The sequence below is a fragment of the Mus caroli genome, chromosome 1 (assembly GCF_900094665.2).
Source record: "Mus caroli chromosome 1, CAROLI_EIJ_v1.1, whole genome shotgun sequence".
NCBI classification, from domain to species: Eukaryota; Metazoa; Chordata; class Mammalia; order Rodentia; family Muridae; genus Mus; species Mus caroli.
Window position 1 is genome coordinate 150220337 of NC_034570.1, and position 23330 is coordinate 150243666.

Consider the following 23330-nt stretch of genomic DNA (forward strand, 5'->3'; position numbering starts at 1 on the left):
GAGGCATGAGTCTCTCCTAAGCTGGAGGCATATTCTAGAGAGCATTCGAGATTTTATCTCCAGGATCGGAGTGTTTCCTCATTCAGCAAGTTGAGAACTAATACCCACTGCCATCCTATTGGTACATGAACAGGAAGCTCAGGAACTGCTTTCTCATAGGACAAGGCTGCCTGACAGCAGAGATCACTGCTTCACTGTCAGCCTCTGCAGAGTTGGTGGCTGGCAGTGAGAATCTATTTTCTCTTTCTAAATTAATCACTGCTGGAAACTGATCTCCTGGGGTTTCCTCACATGCTCTCTCCTGCATGTCTCCTCTCCTCCCTTGTCCTTTCCTTGTCTGGATACTTCTTCTCTGTGGCAGCTGCTGTTCAGCCTGAAATGGGACATGGCCAGACAGGTGGTACGTGGAAACCCAATAGATCTCTGTGTGACTGTACAGTTTGGGTTGGGGATGGGGAAGGGTGTGTCCACAAATCTCTCACAGATGGAAACAGGCTGACAAGTAGGCTAAGAAGTCCCACATGCTGGACCCACTCTTGTTCAATGCACATGGACCCATAGCAATTTCTAGCGATGGTAGAAAATCATTCCTAAGGAAAATGCTTCTACTCAAAGGAACTCTGATATGAAGATTGGAGGACTGGTCACTCCCAGATTGAATTTCATTAGTATTGATAACATAGTACTACTACTGCATGAAAGGAGCTGGGAATTAACCTGATTTTTCTGAGATAAAATTTTATTATCTTCCTTGATTAAACATCTCTGGAGTCTAATCTCTCAAGGAAATAAGGTTTGTGGTATCAGGGTGTGTCTGAATCTCTGTGTGTGTGTGTCTGTGTGTGTGTCTGTGTCTGTGTGTGTGTCTGTGTTTGTGTGTGTGTTTGATCTGTGTATGTCTCTATGTTCATAAGTCTGTGTGTATTGGTGCATGTGTGTGTGCCTGTGTGTGTGTGTGTCTGTGTTTGTGTGTGTGTTTGATCTGTGTATGTCTCTATGTTCATAAGTCTGTGTGTATTGGTGCATGTGTGTGTGTCTCTGTGTGTGTGTGCATGCATGTGTGATGTGTATGTGCATGTGAGTCTGTGTATGTGTATCTCTGTGTGTATGTGTTTATACACAGAAAGAATAGAAATATACAGAATTATAAATAAAATTCTAAAGAATTTCTATGAAATACTTTGATCATGATGGTAAGTAGACACTCAAGGCAGAGAGAGGGGAAATTAAGAACAGCTGTTCCAGACTCACGGACCCATATCATGATTGTGTCAACCATGAATCCAACTCCTCCATTCTTTCTGTAACAGTGGTCTAGAGCAGTTTGATCCTGTTGCAAAGAAATGGAGCCTCATGATTTTGTTTAACTATCTCTAGTTATACAAGGAACACTCCATAGAGTCATGAATCAGATCTCAGTCAAGGAAAAGAAATATTAGTTATCAGCAACATGCACAGCAGAGACCTTGTGTGGAGGATGCCAAAAAATTTTTGAACACCTTTTGATACTTCAAGCACTTGAGAAGGGATTCCTTGGTACCTGTGTGTCCTGCTTCCCCAGAAATGCAAGTTATACATGAGGGAGGTGGGCATGGAGTGAAATGGCATCCAGCTTCAGGCAAAGGCTCTCCTTCCCCTCAAAGTTCTGTGCAGAGGGTCTGATACCTAAGGATGCCAGCACATCCCACCAGAGGAGTGAAAGGCAGTCTGGAGTAGAAGTGCTATACAGGGATTCTGAATTTCAAGCAGATTTGGAAAAAAAGAAAGTTCATGTTCCTTGAGAAAGTGGGAGGCAAATTTCGTTTTGGAGAGTGGAGTCTCTGCAGCCACCCTGAGTGTAGAGGCAATTCCCTTGTCTGAGCTGAGTCCTCAGAACACAGGAACTGGCCTCTCTCCTCCGGGGTCCTGGAGAGGATTTGGGAGCTTATGGATATAAGTACCTGCACCCCAGGGAGGTTTGCAGTAAGTGACAGCTGTGATTACAATATTCATAACCGCAAATAAGCCCTGGCAGTTAGTAATTAATACATTAAAACTTTTTCCATTGTGTTCTTGCTCACGATGCTCCAGGCTCAGTTCCAGAACCCCAAACTAGCCAGGTTTAGCAAATGTGGACACATTCTGAGGAGAAATGTTACAGGGTCAGGGGAGTCTCACTGGATTCAAGAATCAAGCCTGATGACAAAATGCCTTTCATGGAGTATCACCCATTATATGCTGGGTACTGCTCCCTATTTGGTGTGCCACTGGTATGAGGAGGTACCCTCTTAAGGAGCGTGGAAGGAGAAATATTCCTTCCCTGCTAGGATGCTCACCCATGCTGGGAACATGAGCAGCAACTTCAAGTAGGGCTGGAGGATGAAGCTCAAACAAAACAAGCTTCTGATCCCTTCCCATCTTTCTCCTGTATCCCAGGTCTGCTCTCTGCACCCACTCCTGCCTCTCCCCTGTCAGTGGTTGAGGTCCGTGTGTGATCCTTCCCACTGGTGGATACCAAGGAACTCATTTCTAATGTGTGTGTCACATAACACACAGCCTGGAAGGCAGGGCAGAGAAGCAACCCGAACTCTTCCGGGGCTGTACAGGAGGACTCATGGGACTGGTGCTGCATCTCCTTACAGATGGAGTCTGAGCCCCTCTGGAGCACCCTGCCCCCATTCCCACCCTCTTCCTTCCTCTGTGTGGTATGTGCTGGCGTGGCTCTCCCTGACTTCATGCCCCCCTGTTCCTTCTGGCAAGCTTTGCTCTCACTTCTAGAGATTCTATTTGGACACAAATCTGAGCTTCCCTTTTCCTCATCTTTCTGACTTTCTCGGCTGCCCTGCTGCCCTGGCATATAGTTGAGAGTTTCTCTTTTTTTCTCTTTTTACCTCAGCTCCACGGCACACAACAAAAAGCCTGTCTACTAGAAGGAACATATTTATGCATGGAGGTGTAGCCAGTCTTTTACTATTTTGTAGGTTCTTCTTTCTTCTGCCCTTTCAAACCTCTAGTCCTAAGAAGAGAGACAAAAGGATACAGAGGAAAGGAAAGAAATCTCTGAATGAAGGCAGGGGTAGGAAAGGGGGTGACATTATCATTAGACTTCTTGACGATTAGGGGAATCAAGTTTCTTGGGAGCAAGTTTGATCTTCACCTTCGGGATATCTAATTACTTCTTTGTGCACAACTACCTAACAAACCATGAGCAACAACCAACCCCTTCTCCTGGAGTCCTAGGATTTATATACCCTCTAAAAACATCACACAATTACAGAAGCTATCTGCAGCTGCCATAATCACACTTGTACTATAGCACAAGGCAAATCATAGTCAGCTGCTGTGGACAATCACACTTGGGATTAAGACAACAAAATGCCCCTATATTCTGATGATTTTTTTCTGTGTGTTTTTTTTTTTAAATAAAGAAACCAAAATTCAAAAATTCTCATTGCAAAGAGGTGGACTCACCCTTTGATATCCTTGCTTTCAGCCTTCCTGTCCCTTTGAATTGTGTACACCTGCATCCTGTCTGCACTTGCAGACCCTTCAATGTCTTTTTATTATGCCAAGTACTGTTCTGCTATTCTAGATGTTTCCATTGTATCTATGGCACTATCTAATCTTCATGACAACCCTGGAGCTGGCAATAATATTCCCCCCATTTTCATGGAGGGAGAATTGAGGCTCAGACTAGTGTTACACTGTTGGGAACTGGTAGTCCCAGGTCTTACCTAGATAACCTTGGTTAATGGTTCCTATTCTGACTGCAGCATAAAGTGGTTTTCTTCACCTAAGGTCATAATACAAGACAGACAATGCTGTACTTTTGTTTTTAATGTGTTAGTTAGTTCTGACCCCTGAGACTCCACGTGACCACAGGGTCCATCTGTCCCTCCCTTTCTTCTCTGCACAATCCCTCTCCTCCCCATCTCTTTTTGCAGCCCCCCCCCCCCCACCTCTCAGCATGCTTGCTTACAACTTCTGGTTGTCTCTGTCCCTCTTGGTTTAGCCCCAGTTTCTCTCTTTAAGCTGGCTGCCCCTGTGTCTCCACCCATTCCCCTTCTTCCATTGCTAGGTCTGTAGTTTCCAGTTGTGACCCAGGTCCTGCCAGCTTTTCCTCTCTGTCTCTGTCAGCCTCTCTGTCTTCCCTATGCCCATTTCCACAGCCTCCCACCCTCCTTGCTCCTTCCCTCCCATGCTTCCATTTGGTTTCCCTCTTGTTCATTCAGTGGCCTTACTTATTGTGAGCGTAACCAAGTGCATGGCTGTGTGCATCTGCACCTCTCTAGCACCCTCTTTCCCGTCTCTGTGCTTCTCAGCTGCAGATGGGAACCATGTTCAATCTAAGCCCTGTTCCTCCCCAAAGAGTAACAATGAAGTCAGGAACCATAGAAGAGAAAGAAAGAACATCTCTGTATTTCAAGAGACATCTTGGCCTCTGGGACAAGAAAAAAAAAATAAAGACTTCTCTTGGTTTATTTATAAACTCTGAGGCTGGAGAATGCTATGCATACAGACACAGGCAGGCCAGCTGGCTGCTGGGCTTGGGGGATTGGTGAGAGGCTTGTACAGTTCTCCATCAGTACACCCTCATAGCTTTGGTTATACAGTCATGAGGTAGCCCCATCTCTCCTTGGGACACTCAACAGAGAGAAGCATGTGCCCAGAGGCTCTGTGAAGAGTGTCGTGACCAGTTACCACAGACCATATGCCATAGATAACTGTGTCACCATGCAGATTAAGTAATGAGTCCACAGCAATATGGAGACTTGAGCTGGAAGCAAAGTGAGGCTTCTACCCTCTGCAGCTTCCCCTGTCTTCCACACAGCCTTCTGTGAGAACCACATTCCCCGTGGTCTTTGTGTGAGTGGCCTGCAGTAGGACTCACTCACACTTTCCTGAGCCTGGCCTCTCCTGCTCTCTCCAGTCCCCCTCTTTCCATGAACATTGTTCACACAGCCCTTTGTCTATAGTTTATACTTTGGGGTAGGGATTGGTGGCATGAACTTAACAAGTAGACACTCTGACTACCCAGCTGAATTGTGAAGATGCTGAAGGCATAGATCATATCTTCTATTGCCATCTATCTCCTGGAGCAGAGTCTGCTAGCATCAAAGCACCCAGCAGATGTTCAGGCCCAGGAACCCTGAAGCTGCTGGAAGTGTGAGTTCCTCAGTGCATCTTGAAATGCCTGGTCCAGAAACCTGCCTCCCAGCAAAGAGAGGAGAGAGAGAGAGAGAGAGAGAGAGAGAGAGAGAGAGAGAGAGAGAGAGAGAGAGAGAGAGAAACTTTAGTGACTCAAGAGCTTCATTCCCAATCCCAGCCATGGAAACTGGGACTTTTATTAAATTCAGGCAACACTGCCCAGATGCTCTCCCTTACCTCCCTTGGACCCGCCCCCCCCCCCAGGCAAATTGGGTCAATAGCAAAACCCTGCAGAATGAACTGGAGAGTCCCCTTTCCTTAGTCCTTCTTAGAGCTGCTTTGGGGGGGACTGTTTTCCCCACCCCAGGCAATAGACTGGAGCCCAGACAGACAAAAGTGGAAAAGAGGAAACTGAATTAGGGTCCAGAACCAGAAAGATGCCATAGACTCTCCCCTCAAACAGTCAGTGTTTTACCTGTACTCTGGTGGTGCAGATGGTCTTCTGTGAATCTATTCAAATTCCTAGATCCTACAAAGTCTAAGGAATAGCCCTCCAATTTCTCTTTCGCTTCTCCTCCTAAACCAGCAACTCTTAACCTATGGTCATGACCCGTTTGGGAGTTGAACAATCTTTTCACTGGGGTTGGCTAAGACCATTAGAAAGCACAGATATTTACATTACTATTTATAACATTAGCAAAATTACAGATATGAAGTAGCAACAAAAATAATCTTACATTTGGAGGACACCACGACACGAGGAACTGTGTTAAAGGGTCGCATCAATTAGAAAGGTTGAGGGCCTAAACCCTTGTGGCTTGCAACTTGACCTTCCTCTCTCTACCCAGGCCTTTGACTTTAGGCTTGTTGGCTTATTTCTTGCTAACTCCTTTGCCCCCAGGCTTGATCTTTGAGTCTACCTTCACCTGGTGCCTTGCAAGCAGCCTCCTTCTCAATTATATCTCCCAGGACTGTTTCCGATTTAAGAGAGGCAAGTTAAGTATGAGAATCTAGGCAGGAGAGCTCGGCAGGGCAGGAAGAAGAATGTCTCAGGACTGTGTTCTCTGGTGGTTATCACTTTCTGTGTACCAGGAGTTGGCAGGAAGTTCGGCATGCGTGCACACCATTGTACTTGCAGAGTAGTTTGCATCGTGGAGAGATAAGGACATTTTCATGTGTGATTGACTGGGGACCTGCAAGAACCCAGGCTTCAGTCTTGAGTGAGGTTTGATTTTGGTAGGTTGGGCGTGGAACCAGGGAAACCTGCGATTTTAATATGTATTGCCCCTCCCCTTTTCACCTTAAACCAGAATTTCTCCAGTCCATCCCAGCCCAGCCCAATGGGGGCTCCATCCCTTCTACCTCCCTCAGTCCTAGCAGTGCCCTTTCCGGAATGGCAGAAGATAAGAAACAGGAAGTGTTGTGTACCAAGCTGGGGCTGGGAAATAATTGCAAGGATTGCGGTGATAGCTCCCCATCACAGGTGCCACGAACTAACTCTTAAGTCTCATAATTGACGCCCATTAGGAATAGCTTTCTCTTTATCATCTTCTAGAAAAAGAAGGAACATTTGAAAGTGCCTAATGCATTTCTCGGTGGGAAAGCACTCATTTCCGCTGGCACTTACTCCTAGCCCTCTGCCTTCTCCCTCCTCTCTCTCCCCGTCATTCTTGATCTTCCTTTTTCTACTTAATAAAAAAAAAATACCTTTCACTTTGGAAGTCCTTTGCGGTCTCCACTTTCCTATATATGATGTCTTCCGAACAAAAAACCAGTAAGCAAAGATTTTTAAATTTCGGTTAATAGATGCATTTCAAAAAGATATTTAATGACTTGGCCAAGGTCAGCATACTGGAGGTAGTAAACACCGGCAGGCTTTGTTCTAGCTCGAGTCTTACCCATCATCCTGTTCTTTTCTCTAGCTAGTCTTCCCATTTCTGTCTGCTTCCTCTTTTCTCCCGGGATTAAGTTGTCAGACAAACCGTTGTTAAAGGTTTTCTGCTGTAGGGAAAGGCCTGTGATGTTGTACAAAAAAGGGCCTCCACCGTGGTTGCTCAGTCAGAGAAGGGATGTGTCCTGACACTTGGTCCCCATGTGACAACGCCCTGCAGCTGCTGCTCGAAAGCAAAATAACAAGAGCCACTTTTCCTGACTCCACCTCAGAGTTGGTGGTGACAGGGAGCAGAAAGAGTAAGGTGAGGGCAGGGAATGTCAGAAAAAAGAGCAGGAGAGACAAACAAGAGGCAGAAACACATTCCCAGGCAGCATCCCCGAAGGTTCTCTGCCCACTGTGGAGCTGTGCCACTCTCTCTAGCTTTTCAGTGATGCAGATACATGAGGTAGTTAAGGAGCTACAGAGCACATGGCTTATCATTTCTAACTGGGTCCTCCTTACACTCCTCTTGGCCAACAAAGAGGAAGGAAGAGAAGAGGTATTCTATTAGGAATCCTCACACTTGACTGCAAGTCCCAGCTCAGCTTTGAACCACACAAGTGTCCTTTGATGTAACTGGTTCCCTATCTTGAGTCTGCATTCTCTCTTCTGTAAATGGGGGAAAAGACTGATTTCAGTGGTGTGGGGGAGGTTGGTGAGCTCTCAGGTAGAAGAACTCTCTCTGATGAGATTCAAGATTTGGGGGGGGGGGAAGAAGAGTGTTTGTTTTTGTTTTTTGTTTTTTGGATTTTTTGCTTTTTTGTTTTTTTAGTTTTTAACAGTTCTAAGAAGTTAGGCTCAGCTGCATCTTCCCAAATGCCTTTTAAAGAGATGAAGTGATGGCAGAGAATGAAGATTTACTTAGTGTGGCCACACTAGAAAGAGGAACAAATAAAAGTCTAGTGACTTCTACCATATCTGTCTTTGGCTACTGATGCTTTTGAGTTAAATGGCAAGTAAGGGGTATTTATAATTGAACAGTCCTGGTTACCTATTATTGTTTGGTCCCCAGGTAATCAGATAAATTTCCAGAAGTGTGTGAACTCTCTTGGAGGCTAGTTCCCCAGTCTTATTTTTTTCCCCCTTCATCGTGACATTTCTGGAGAAGTCCTAATTCTCTGGGGCTCATTGTTTCAGTAGTCTGATAGCACAAGTGTCTTTTGTCAGAAAACAAAACAAAACAAGACTAGTGACTAGGAGATCTAGGTTCTTGGTGTATTTCTAACTCTAACCAGCCCCATATGCTTTCTGGCATTGGCATTCAACAATCCCACCCATGTGAGAACTTCAAAGAGTGGAGAATCCCATGCCATTGTAAGGAATGCAGCTCAGTACCACTTTGTGACTTTCCCATCAATGATGGACCTGACACACACCTCCCATCAGATGGCGTCTCCTAGTGATATCAGGCACATCTTGCTGAGAGTGTAAGAGAGTATGGTTTCAGAACGGCAAAACAACAAATCACTGAAATTTGCATAAGGACACAAATTTTCTCCTTTGTTAGGTGGTGGGCAATTATAATTAGATATTGAGAAGAGACATGTAAAGAATAAAGGTTGAAATGAGATCTTTTCACTTCCTGGCCTTTGTGTGTGTGTGTGTGTGTGTGTGTTGTTTGTTGTGGTTGTTTCTGTTGGTTTCTCTATCTATGGTTCTGTCTTAGGACTTCTATTGCTGTGATCACACACCATGATGAGAAGCAATGTGGGGAGAAAAGGGTTTATTCCAGGTTACAATTCCACATCACAGTCTGTCACTGAAGGAAGTACTAAAGTCAGGGCAGAAACTTGGAGGCAGAAACAGAAGAAGAAGAAGAAGAAGAAGAAGAAGAAGAAGAAGAAGAAGAAGAAGAAGAAGAAGAAGAAGAAGAAGAAGAAGAAGAAGAAGAAGAAGAAGAAGCGGCACCATAACTGGCTTTTTCTCCAAGAATTTTTCAGCCTGATTTCTTATAATCCAGGGCCATCTGCTCAGGGGGTGGCATCACCCATAATGGACTTGGCCCTAATGCATCAATTACTAATCAAAAAAATACACCACAAACTCACTCACAGGCTTGTCTGGTGGGGTATTTCTTCAATGAAGTTCCCTTGTCTCAAATGATTTTTGGCTTGTGTCAGTTGGCAAACAAGACAAAAACAAACAAACAAACAAACAAACAAAACGAAAACAACACCCCCTGTCCCCAAAACCCTACCTACCCCGGATGATGTTTCATTACTGTCTCTTTTGGGTACTACCAGGAGATCTGTTCTTTGCTTTAATCCCATAGAAAGCAGCCTTGCCAAGTGCCCCAACAGCCAGATTTGTATGGCCCTGCCAGTGTGCTGGTCCCAGTCCTCATCTGTGTGGCAATGAGAAGCCCTACTTCTTTCCAGTGACCAGAGAGCATGGCTGTGAGGTCCTGATTTGACTGATCTGAGAACGGAGGCAGTGAGGTTCCCGGCCCAAAGAGCATCTTGTTCTCCACAAGAGAATGTTCAAGAAGCTCACCTTTCCTTCCTCTGAGACAACAGGCAGCTGAACCCCAGACACATTCCTAGCAGACTTGACAGATTAGTGCAGACAATGGGTAGCTGAACCCCTGTAAGATATCCAATGCCTGGGAATGCTAAATCACAGCTCTCTTGCCATATTCTTATCACCTGCCATTAAAGATCAGACTATAAAAAGCACAGGTTTGTAAAGCTCAGTGCCCGACATGTCATTGTGCTGAAGCAGAGGCTCAAAATAGTTCTCCCTCCCTAGCAGTTACTATGGCACCCTGTACATTAGGGACTAATATCCCCCCTCCCTGGAAAGCCAACCTGTCAATGATCCCTCCTTTTAGCAATCTCCCACTAGCAGGTGAGATGCTAGCTCATCATGAACTTCCAGGATACTCTACTTACCCATGATCTCCACATGCTGGCCCAGCATCTCTCTACCCTCCCATTCCTGGTGGTAAAGAGGGAAGGAGACACCTACCAGGATGAAGATCACACACAGCAGTCCCATCCAATGGCAAGCAGGCACTTAGATCTCAAGGATGGTGGTAAGATAGACCAACTCAGATAACAGCAAGTTTGGACCAGCTAGATAGGGAAAGATACCTGAGGGGACTTTGCACTAGATTGGGTGTTCACTGATGTGTGAAATATGTATTTCTATGTCATTAATTCTATCCACGTGTCACTCTCATGTGTTTGGGAATGCATGTCTTCTCAGTGGAACCACAGACAAACCCTGGTAGGTACAGAACAGACAAGTGAGCATCTATGTGTGGCAAGCTCACATGATATGCGCATGTGTGAGCGCTCTATGTAATAAAGGGAGTTACAAATAATATATTTGTGTTCACCAAGGGGCCATGGGGGGGGTGAGAGGCCCATTTACTCTGCTTTGGCAGTGCCAAGGCATACTAGCCTCTGTGAGGCAGGTTCAATAATGAGTCTCGCGACACTCGGCAGTTTTCCATACAGCTTTCTGAGATCCACAAAACCCTGTTCTCTCAGGCATTGCTAACAAGCCAGAGGCAACAAGCCAATGCGTACAATGGGACTGAGAGAGAAGCTGGGAAGAGAGGCTCCTGTCTGCCTGGCCACTCTGAAACTTGCCAGCATTTTGCTTCTCTCTTGCAAACTCAATGCATCCTCTATGCATTGCTCCAAACAGAAACAAAAATAAGCTCAGCAGGCATCTTGCAACTATAACTACCCCTGTCTCCCCCTCTCACACCAAATCCTGCTCCCCTCTCTCCTGGATCTCCCTTCTCTCTTTCTCAGCTCCCACTGAATTAGATTAGTCACATTCTTAATTAACTGTGCTGGTAAGAGCTCTATTAGGTATTAAATGTTTGTCACAATCCAATTAAAAAATCCATCACAGCAGGACAGGTTTTCTGAGGCCCAGCAGACCAATGTGCTGGGGCCCCCCAATATTCTGCTACCTGAGGAATGGAGAAAAGGACTAAGAGCCGAAAGAGTCAGAGAGGGCTGCTCGAGGGAGGTCACCAGGCCTGTGCTGGGGTGTCACAGGGTGTCTGAGTACCCCTAGTACCCTGAGGAATATCATAGGGACCAAGCATCCTTAATTGCCTACTGCTATCTCTACTTATCATAAGAGGTAGTTGTCCACCCTAGTTAATAGCATCCCAATATCCCATCTCCCTATGGAATGAGGGTGTACACTTATTATAGTGTGCATACGGACAAACCCGTGTATACATGCACACACAGGGAGGACTGGTACGAACTGACCTGGAGAAGGGCCTGGGCCAGATGGACAGCTTAAACTTGGTGGGAGAGAGTTTGATGTATGTGTATGTGTGTGTGTGTCTGTGTGTGTGTGTGTGTGTGTGTGTGTGTATGTATGTGCGTGCACACACACACGTGGGCAAAACATGGAATGTGGTGGCTACAGGTAGTGGTTTTAACAAGTCCAGCTCTAGTTTGTCACATACTACCCTTCCGAATCAACTGTTCCAGTTATGTTCAATAATAATAATTATTAATAATAATTTATTTTACAAATACTTACTCCAGAGGGGAGCTAATGTCCCAGGCCCTTTTCCTGGTGGGACCCTTATCCACTCCACCTCCTTTCTGGCCAGGCCACACACCTTTCAGCCCTGTTTACTGAGCAGTGAGTTTAATGAGCAGATCTCTAATGCTCCACATCATTGCTGCAGTGCCCTGTGGTTCTGGCAGCCCTGAGGGAGATGGGGAAGGAAGCTCATCTCTGTGCTGGGCTCACTATTACCACAGAAAACCTTGAGCTTTGCCAGTTTGAACCCTACCCTTGTATGTTTTTTGAGTTTCTTGTTCTTTGGGTATAGGTTCTGAGGCTTTGGGAATAGCAACAAATATACAATAACTGTGTGTAATCATGATTGGTATGCGAAAAATGCCTTTCACTTTATTTTTACTGTAGTATACTGTCTGTATGGGTGCATCTTAAAATTCAGCGTTTTACTGAAGACTGCCTAAATCTATTTGGCCAAAGGGAAGTTGTTTATTCATTGGGTTGTAAGGTCCCAAGGGACAGGAAATATGACTCATCCATTGGTTCACCCTCTGCACAGGATGCTGGGCAGAGTTCACGGGAGATGCTTCAAAGCATTTGTTGAGTGACTCAATGAATGAGCTCATATGCAAGAATCATAGTTTTAATTCTCTCGGAGCTCCAAGAAAACCTGCCATTGTGGGTCCTGAGCCTGCTCATTGGGCAAACCTGTCATTGTGGGTCCTGAGCCTGCTCATTGGTCAGAATGCTTCTGGATTCTCCATGAGAGTCACCTGGTCTGTCTTGACTTATGAGTCCTGGAAGGGCAAGATCCCTGTCTGTTTAATTGCCTTCTCTCAAGTTTAAGCCATGCTAATTCTCTGAACACATTACTGACCTTCTTTGTGACCCTTCTATTGCTTCTCTGCTCTCTAGTCTTCCAGTCGGTGTTTGCCCTAGGGGGCCACAGGAAGGAACTCCAACTGGAGGATGCAGGAAAGAGCCAGCAAATTCTATGCCCTTCCCACCCCACCCAAGTTTACAATCTGATTAGGAGACAGAATATTTGGAAGAAATTAAATAGCAAAACGAAGGCAGAGGGACAGTGAGATGAGTCAGTAGGTAACAGGCACCTGCCACCAGGCACAACAACTTGAGTTCAGTTCCTGGGACTCAGATGTTGAAAGGAGAGAGCTGATCCCGACAAGATGTCCCCCAACCTCTGCGTGTGCACCCTGGCACACATACACAGATAACTAAATATTTACGAGTTCCTAGTGAAAGACGTCAAGGAGACATTCTTGGGAATTTAGAGATAAGAAAGGACCTGTGGGTCCCAGATGCTGGCGACCCCTGTCAGGCGGAAGAGCAGAAGTTAAGAAAATGTCCCAATGCAGAGCAGCGGTGGCATTTCTGGGCAGAGGAAAAGCGCATGAGATATGCAGACTGGGAGTGAGCACTAAGTATGTTGATTGAGCAAAAGGATGACGACTGTAGCCTAGCAGGAAGCAGCTTTTCCGAATTGAGAGGGGATTGTGAAAGCATGCTGATGACAATGATAAATCAGACAGAAACCTGCAGGTTGCACAGCTCTCTCCTCAGCAAGCTCAGAGCATGCTGGGAGCCCAGGGTTGCAGGGCAAGGACAGCAATGTGAAAGTTTCTCAGTTCCTGAGAAAAGGGGCTGTGGAGTGTCCTCTGGCCTTGTTAGAATTCACCTCTAGGCCACATGGGCTTGTAGCTTGTGCACTGGGGATCTTTGCTGAGCTGGCTCGCAGATTCTGCCTTAGTAGGGACTGATGGCTGTCAGTGAGCGGATAGCAAGTGACAAAATCAGTTTGACAGAAGAGTGACATTTAGGATGGTCCCATCTTCTCTATGCTACATTTAGAAAATAAAATAAAATTGATAACTGAGGTTTGGTGACATGCAACTGCAATCCTAGTACTTAACAGGCAGAGACAGGGGAATCAGGAGTTCAAGGCCAGCAGTGGCTGCATAAGAAGTTCAAGGTCAGCCTGAACTACAGGAGACTCTATTTCAAAAACAATACAAAGCAAAACAAAACAATAACTACAAAGCCAAAAATAATAACATTGTTAATGTCATCATTTTTCCTCCTGAGGATAAGACCCTAAGTCAAAATGCCTTATTTGTGAGAGTCTCCCTTGTCAGTGTTGGTCAAAGGTGGACACATTAAGGACCAAAGCAGGTAAGGCAGGCTAGGCACAAGCAAGCGCCTGTGTTTGGCACTTTACTCAACGTATTTCATTTGGTCTTCACAATATGTCTGGAAAGAAGGTTTTATTGTACCCACGAGGAAGTAGCAACTGAATCTGTATCACTCCATCTGTTTCTTTATCCAAACATTTGTTGGCTGTCTACTGTCTACAACGAGCCAGCTCCTCTGCAAGAGCCAAACCTGTACCCTTCATGGGAAGGTCAGCATTCCTTCCCACCCCACCCCCCACACCACTGCATACAGAGAGCCCTAATTCACAGAGCTTCTTTGGATAAGCAGGGGCACAGACAGGGCTCTCAGATCCAGTTAGTTACTCAAGGCATTATTTCCTACTAGCAAGTACAATATTCTGAGCTTAATATAACCAGGACCTAAGGTGGACCTTGCTCTATTCCCTCTGGGTTTAGCTATTACGTTTTCAGTATAAATATATCCTGTTCACTCCTTGGGACATAGTTATACTAAAACATATTGGTTATATGGGATGACAAGTTAACTGGATGTCCCGTATTCTATTTGGCAGCCTTATCTCATTGGGTGTGATAGAGTTGTGTATATGCATTCAGGTGTCTTGGCACTGTGATAGAAGTTCCTGGGATGTTAAGTAGCTACTGCCTATGCATAAATGAGACTGGGTGCGACACCTTCACTCTGCTCCACATGGCCAGCTTTCCACCAAGTGGCTGACCTAGATGGGATTTGTTCTTGCTCCTTCTAGGTTCCTAGTGACTAGGAACAAAGGAAGAATTCTGTGGATTCCCCTACCTGAATGACCACAGGATCCTCAAAACTCAAAGCCAACATGTCCACAGTGAACTGCTCAGCTTCCCCCCAAACCTTCACTTTCCCCAGGTATCTGGACCCAACCTACAAACCTGAGTCATTCATTCTCTCTCTTGATGCCAGTAGGTGTTCAGTACCTACAACCTCCTTCCTCTTCCTTCTCAGCTCCCATCCTATTCTCTTCTCCTCATCTCCATCCATGGCCTTAGTTATAACCATCGTTGTATTTTCCCTGAATTACTTTAGCAGTCTTGAACTCATGTCCTTCTAATCTAACACCAAAGAGAGTACTATCAGGATGAAAATCACTAGATGTAAATTTGATTCTGAATTGGACCATAATCATATTTCCCTGTCTTCCCCACCCCATAGATTCCAGAATGCCATTAAAATCCTGAGCCTTGCACACAGGCCTGTGATGAACTGTGACTCCAACCCTTTTCTCTATTCATCTGAAACCACGTGCCTTCCTGAATATGGTACTGTCTTTCTTCACTAACTTCAATTTTAAACTTTAGCATAATTGTACTCTTTCCATGTGCATGTCTCTGGAACCAAGGTTTTCTAGATATTACTCCATGTCTCTCCCCTTCACCCTGGCATGCTGGTCTCCATCCCTTAGCATGGTCACCTTGCATATAGTTTCTCATTCCTGTGTAGCACTGAGTCTAACATGTGTTACAATGTACAATTAATGGTAGCTGAGAAGTGAATTAAGAACTACTAGGCAAGGCTAACAGCTCATTTCTTTAGCTTGGGATAAAATGCTTCTCTTCCCTCAGTTCCCAAATGCTACCCATTTCTTTGGTGTCCTTTCTTGTGCCCTAATGTAGGTGGCAAGAGCAGCCACATCTCAGTAGCTTTCTCTCACCTGGCTTTGTGTCCTGGATCTGAGTTCTCCGGTGCCACACGACTAGATCCATGCATTATTTCAATCCCCAGACAGGCTTTGACAGATCTCAGGGGTTAATGAAGCAACCAGCTTTGTGCCCCAGAAGGCAAGAAATACTGCAGTGGCAGAGGTCATAGTGTGAGTGAAATGAATTTCATGACCCCAATCTGGTGCCTGTGAGGACATTCTCTAGACTTTGCAAACTCAGAGTAGACCATTAACTGTTGGCTAGCCACAAAGGAGAGAAGATGGCTATGGAATCCAGGCAGAGAGAATGGTTGTACTGCAAGCTATAAATATAGAGAGGAATACTGCAGAATTCCATAGGGAGAACAGGGGCCCTGTCCTGCTCTGACACATTCCTTCCACAAAGTGTAGGCTGTTGGTAGCTGCTCTGGACTTGAAGATTCTCAGAAGCCAAGGAGGTTTCTGAGAATCTGAGGAGGACACCTTGCACTGCTGTGCTTAAGCACCCCCCAACTTCTCTCTCCTTGTTTACCACCAAGACTTCTCTTCACAACCAGCTCTATGACCTTACATCTGACGGCTCTAATGTTTCTCTCAACATTACTGGTCATTCACCAGAAATCCCAGCCTGGTTGGTGGTTGCTAATATTTGTACTTGTGTAGAGACTTTTTTTATTTTTTAAAAATCATTTAACTCAAGTTTCCCCTGGAAAACACCCACCTGGGTAATTACATGCTCTTGACGGAAGCATGTACAATTTTACTAAAATGTGGTTTATCCCTGAGCAGTGCATTGTGTGGAGGGGGGGAAGGAGGAGCTCTAAAGTCACCTCACATTGTTGCTGATTGCACTGCTGACCTGTTTCTTGTGGCCCGTGGCATATGGTTCAGAGAAGACCCAGGCCTGGAGTTGGATAGACTTTAGGGGTCCTATTCATTGGCTTCCATCCACCCTACTGCCAGCCAGGCTCTATGTTTGACTATGGGCTTCTGGGGAATTTGTTTTGTTCTCTATTACAGGGGAGGAGGGAGGTCTCTGCAGAAGCTGTAATTATGGTGGTTACTCCACTTTATTTTTCATCTGCTCTGCTCTCATTATCTCTTCATCACTCTCGGCCCCTGGTGAGATAATTCATTATCACTTACTGCTGCCTGCTGGGACAATATGGGGGAAACCAAGGCAGGAGCAGATGCTCAGGCTTCTGATGAGATGGGGATCTGATGACTCTGGGGCAATCTTGGCCAGCAGTGATTCCCAGTGTAGACCTTACTCAGCTCTGAAGCCTTCTCCGCTGCAGAGGCCTGAAGCCTTGGACTTGTGCAAGTGAACTGCCATCCCAGAGCATCTGTGCTGCTGGCAAGGAGACACGGGGCCACAGGAGACCACAAGATTGCAAGAAAGCAGGTCAGAGTGCAGCCTCACCTCTCACCATGCAATGGAACTCACATAAGCCACTTGCTTCTTTCTGCTTGCTCATTCTTAAAAGGGAGGCTATGCCTGTGCCTTGTAGAACTGTTGCTATCATCAGAGAGGATATATGTACTATTTACATGGTGCTAGTCATTGCAGGTATTCAAAACAAAACATAACAAACAATTCTTTCGCCTGTTAGAGTAGCATCCAGTGCTACCCTCTGGCTTCTTTTGAGATGCCAAGTGACTCTCAGCATAATTTGCCTCTTCCACTTTCTACTCTCAAGCAGTTGAGGCATTCTACTCTTGCCAGAATGGATTGTATCCTGGGACCTGGAAAGTTAGATTCAGATAGGCATGGTTAAAGGACATCACCTCCTTGTTGTGGGGACACAATGCTGCATATGTGGGCGGCATTGAAGGACCCATGACAGTTGTCAAAGAACAGCACTGGGCTGCCCACAACAGAAGACATTTCTCCTCAAACAAGTACCATCAAAATCATATGACTGCTTAGAAGTCCATCAAAGGGCATAGGACCCCTGCTTCCTTACCCTGTGTCTCTCATCCTGGATTCTTTCCTCAGACAGGATGCTTATAGGTATCTTAGTTAGGGATTCTATTCCTGTGAAGAGACATCATAACCAAGGCAACACTTATAAAGGAAAACATTTAATTGGGGCTGGCTTACAGTTTCAGAGGTTCAGTCCATTATCATCATGGTGGGAAGCATGGCAGCATGCAGGCAGACATGGTTCTGGAGGAGCTGAGAGTTCTACATCTTGATCAGAAAGCATAATTTGCCTCTTCCACTTTCTACTCTCAAGCAGTTGAGGAGGAGATTCAATTATGCAGGCATCCAGGAGGAGGGTACCTTCTGCACTGACCAGAGCCTGAGCAAAGAACCTCAAAGCCCACTCCCACAGTGACACACTTCATCCACAAGGCCACACCTATTAATAGTGCCACTTCTAATGGGCCAAGCACAATAGGTAATGTCACTCATACAGATTTCTTTGGTACATGGTATGTAGGATGCACCTAACCCACATCCCTACAGGGGAGAATTCAGAATCCGCTCCTATTAAAGCTGATTGAAATCCATTGATTATCCCAGAGCTTCTCAGATGGGAAGGAAGGGACTAGATATCACTGGGAGAGCCCATTATGCATGCAACTTCAGATCCAATAGGTCTAGAGTTAGGATGAAGAGTCTCCACCTCCTTCTACCCTTCCTCCTCCTGTTTGTCCCATTTCTCTTCCTTCTTTTCTTTTTCTTCCCCTTCTTCCTCTTCCTCCTTTCCCATCATCCTTCATTTTCTTCTGTTTCCTTGAGACAGAATCTCAATATATAGCACTGGGTGGAGCCTGAGTCTCCCTTCTCAGTCTGACCTTGAACACATGATCAGTGCTCTGACCTCAGCCTCTTGAAAGCTTGGCTTACATACAGGAGCCATCATTCACAGCTTGAGCTTCTACATTTCTAACAAAGTCTACTGGTGCCAATGCTACTAATCCCTTGGCCATACTTTGAAAGTGTGTTTATGAGGAAGTTTCTGGAATATTTTTACATAAAAGGGAAGACCCACCTTGAGTCTAACCATCCTGTGCATTCTGGTCTTGGGCTGAGAAAGAAGAAAAAAGCAAATAGAACAACAGCACTTATTTCTGTCTGTGTCTTGACTATGGTCTGTGTCCAGAAACCTCAGATGCCTAATATTGTACATTTCCTTGCCTGATGGACTGCACCCTTGAACTGAGCCTAAATCAGTGGGTCTCAACCTTTTTGATGCTACAACCCTTTAATATAGTTCCTCCTGTTGTGGTGACCCCCAACAACAAAGTTATTTTCTTTAACATTTCATAACTGTAATTTTGCTACTATTATGAATCATAATGTAAATAGCTGTGTTTTCTGATGGATGGTCTTACGCAATTCTTAGAATAAAGTCATTGGATCGCCAAAGGGGTCATTACCCTCAAGTTGAACTGCTGTTCACTCTTGTGTTTTCAAGTTGCTTTTGGCAAATATTTTGTTACTGCCATTGAAAACAAAGCCATCCTTGGGACCTGTGTGCCTGACTCAGGACACACAGACAGGATTCTAAGTCACGGGACCTTCAAACATGGGAAGGCTGGCTGCCAAGAAGAAAAACAAGTCAAAGAAGTTAACTGATCATCAGATAGCTACTGAAGCTTAGAAGTGACCTCTCAGGCCAGCCAAACTTCTTCCCCAGGGCAGGAGCAGCCATGTCTTTGTCCTCCATCAAAGAAGGTCCAGCCTCTGCTCACAAGACACCCACAAGAACCCACTCTCTTCTCCATACTCAGATGGCAGAGCATCCTGAAGCATAGGTGAAATGTATACTTCCTGGGTCCAGAGGACAGGCCAATGATTCCTTGCAACACTACTAAGTTTGACATCATTGTGACAGCAGAAAGAAGACACCCACTCCTGCCTTATATACCAGTTAGCATGAGATTCAAATCCATCCATCCATCACACAGTGTTAGCCATCTGTCAGATGCTCATACCAAGTCTGACTCTGAACAGGTACAAAAGAAGCACTTAGCCTGTCTGATTCCTTTCTGGAAGATAAGAAGACAAGTCTAGAAGACAGGGCAGTAAATTATCAGGATCTATATTGTGGTCTGGAGATACTCAGAGCAATGGGCATCTGCCAGGCTTAATGAAAGAGATGAGTCATGGTAGTGTCTGGGGGTAAGAAGGTTATGTCAAAGCAGGGGGCAATCAAAAGAGATCATCACATCACAGAAAGAAATAAGATACATAGGAAATAAGACACACACTCTGGCAGAGCTATGTGGTGAGCACAAGACCTATTAAATATCATGATTTATTGCCTTGGTCATTCTTGCCCAAACCTGGATATCTGACACTATCCTAAATATTCAAGACCCAAATATGCATCCTCTCCTTGCTCATCTGTGGTTTCTGATTGTAATCTCTATGCTCTAACCCTGATTTGTTCCTTAAAACATAGGAACAGGCATATTCCTCTAAACACTCACCTTCGTGTTAAGTGGTATTGGGTCTGGGGATGAAAATTGTAATTTCCCCTTGCAGATTGCAGATAGATTAACTTTGCATGCTCATAAGTTTATGAACATCGAATTTATCATCCGCTCCTGGCCAGAGAATGGCAATAGAGGACATTGCACCTGCTCTGAGAGGATGCTCAGCTGAGATGCCTAGAACCGGATGGTAGGAAGAGGTACAAAGAAGTGAGAATGGAATCCAAAGTCCGATAAAATGATTGGAATGAGTCATGGAGGGAGGGAAATAGGAGAGAGGAAGGATAGAGACAGTAAATATAGAAGAGAAGAGAAAGATCAAAGTCAGAAGAGAAGGTTCTTGAAGGGAGAGAGACATGTATGCATGATCATGGATGCAGCCTTAATCTCTTTAAAGTTTCCTTCATTGGTTGGGGATTTGTATCCCAATGCTTTGCTAAGGGAAGGCATTTACTTTACTTCCACTGTGCTGGCCTTGGGTGGAGTTGGAGGCACAGTGCAAGACCAGGTGAGAAGGAATTCTAGAAACCTCCCTCAGTAGAGCTGTCCTAGAATGTCCTTGGAATAAAGTGTCACTTGGATGCCCCACCCCAGTTTTGACTTCCTGTCTCACTATTTATCACACCACCATAAAGCCACTGAAAGCAACCTTTTACTTTGCCATTCCTCAAAGCCCAAGGATCAGGGATTCAGATAGGGCCAGTGAAATGGCTCGCTATCTCTTACTCCTCAAGTCAGTTGAGGCCGGTGTGGTCCAGATTTACTTTTTATGATTGCAAATTTAGCACCTCTGTGCAGGTGGTTCCTTCCACAATGGCTCTGAAGCCTCTACTCTTGATATTGATTGAGATTCTTGGGATACTGTGAAGCTGGTGGAGAGCAGGGGCTCTGTGAAGAATGCTGGTGACAGTGGGATAAACAAATCACTGGAGACACTGCCACAGAAAATGCTCTCAGACATCCTGACTTTCTGGACTAAGTGCTGTGATGACAAGCTAGTACGACCAACATAATAAATATAGTATATATTCAATATATACAATATATATACACATATACACATATACACATACATACATACATACATACATACATACATACATACATACATACATGTGTGTGTGTGTTCTTTTGGCCACCACTGCCTTTTTCCATCTCTTGCTCTAATCTTCTAATTTTGCTGGTCCTCTCTTCTGCTTCTGTGCCTCAACTGTTCCATTGCTTGCCTCTCTAATCTCTAAAACCTCTCTAATCTCTGTCAGGTCCAATCTAACAAATGCTCCATACTCTGAGGAACTGGGGCCTTCCCCTTCACTCCTTCCCTTCCTCCATCCCCCCTTCTTCTCTCTCTCTCCCTCCTTCCCACTGTCTATGATTATAACTGGGAATTTTTTGGTGATTTACGTAAATACTCAATGAAAAAAAATGATGAAGGCCCATGCTTCTTAAAGACCTTCGATAACCATCCTCACTTGTTACGCATGGAGATCCCAGGGGTAAACAAAGTCTGTTACTGATGGAGAGACTGGGGTATATGAAAATGAAAAGATTCAACTGGTCACTGACAATAAGGAAATGTACATTCTGTCCTATAGGTCTCTTTCTGCTGGTTGGATGGTCACATTTCCATGGGACTCGAGGGAGCTATGCTCAGTTCCTGTGCTGACCTGAGCACTGTAAGAACCAAAGAAACAGCTCATTGGCAAATGCCAGTCTTTCTTTGGTCAGGACTTCTGAGTCACATCTCATATAGCTTTCTTCAGAGCCTTGGGCTAATTCAGTGCCCTCATTGTAAAGGCATGGAAACTGAGTTGGAAGAGATTGGTGTGAGTTTCTGGAAGTCACTTAGGTTGTTGCTGTTGGGAGAAACATTTCTCTGGCAAACAATGAGTGTCTGGGACAGGGATCCTTAATTTTCTGGCACTCACCACAGATATATCTTTAAAATTAACTGTAGAAAAAATTTACCATGACAAGTTAATATTACTGATGAAGGAAAGACAAAACCATCAAAATTACCCAATTACGTGAACACCTGTGTTTTCCTAGCACCCGGCTACTTCTCTCTACCCTTCCTTCCAGGACATTGCCAGCTGCCAGGTTCTGCAAACCTAGGCTTTTTGCAGTTGTGGTCTCTGTGAGGCACCCAGGTCTCTGGGGTCAAAGGGAAGCTTTCTGTGGGAGCAGAGCTTGTGGGCCTATTCATTTCAGCTCCTCTGTCCCTCAAAATGTCTGTGATGAGAGTAAACCAGAGAACACGGCCCATCTGACTGCAGTGCATGAAGGGAACGGTCCTCTTCTCATCTCTTTGCCTTCTTCACAAGTTCTGTCTCCTGAAGCTTTTGCCAAGAGGGTTCTATGCTGTCTTTCCTTGTTTCCTCTAAAGGGTTTTATTCCCTGAGAGTATTGAAGGGAGGTGTTTAATGAGTTAACGTGCTCCATCAAGAGAGAAGCAGAGACTAGGAGCCTCTCTGCCCCTCCTCCCCATCCTCACAGCACATGAGGCCCAGAACATGGCTTCTGCCTAGTTACTTTTCTTGACAGACTCCTTGGCCTTTTCTTCTGTCTCTACTAGACTGAAGAGGGTCTTTTTCAGTAAGTTTAGGTTTCATTCTTTCCTTACCCCAGATGCTTGGCACTTTCTGATCTGGGTTTCTGCAATCTCAGGCCTCCTGGGAACCTGATTTTTATTGGGGGTGGAGGGGGAGGCTCATCTTATTTTGCCTCCTGAGTCCTGCCCAGCAGAGGCCTATAACACTGGTTAGGGCTTCTGGTTGCCTGAAATTCCCAGCACTCTGAAAATTGTATAAAGGAAGTGTAGAGGCAGAGACTTCTATACTGTCCTCTTTCTTCCCTCCCTCTCCCAACCTGACAAGTATGGATTTGTTTGAGAATCTCTCCCCAGACATTTGGTACCCACCTTATTGCAGTCTGGTTGGGTTCAGAGATTTTGAAAAAAAAAAATCTATGTGAAAACCAGAAATTGTACGTCTGGTCCACATTTTGAATTTGTTATCATTCTTCTCTCTCCTCCTCCTCTCTAGTTCAAGTTCTCAAAATGGGCTCCGGGGATTGGCAAGGGAGTGAAAGAGAAATTCTATCTTTTCCTATTGATTGTGGAGAGGAGAGAATTCCCTGTTTCTGAACCTCTGCTTTTAAGGAATCAATGGGGATGTGTTTATCACAAAGTGTGTGTGACCCAGTCAAAGGTTTGAGTGCTGTAAACAACTGAAGAGAGCAGGAGGGAAGAGGGGCTGCCAACTCTTAGGCACTGAAGAAGTCCTAACCCCCGGGAACACTTGAGAATGGTATCATTATTTGAAAGAGGGTCTTCAATGTTTCCAGCCAGGACTTTGCTGTCCAGGACTGGGCAGTTGCACCGCAGGTGGGGTATCAAGGATAGGGTTTTACTTCCTTCTCAGGGCAGGCTACTCTGGACCCTCTCAGCAGTCTATG

General features: G+C 45.1%; 1 protein-coding gene across 4 annotated transcripts in view; it reads left to right on the plus strand.

Annotated features, from left to right (window-relative positions):
* Tnr (tenascin R) overlaps window positions 1-23330 on the plus strand; it is a 410298-nt gene that overhangs the window by 60934 nt on the left and 326034 nt on the right. Inside the window, exon 1 of one of the 4 annotated variants that reach the window (XM_029479714.1) lies at window positions 15010-15045. The exons of the other annotated variants lie outside the window; for them this stretch is intronic. The gene's annotated coding sequence lies outside the window, so the exon portion shown is untranslated. Of the gene's footprint in view, window positions 1-15009; window positions 15046-23330 lie in introns of those variants that run through there. 4 annotated transcript variants of the gene reach the window in all.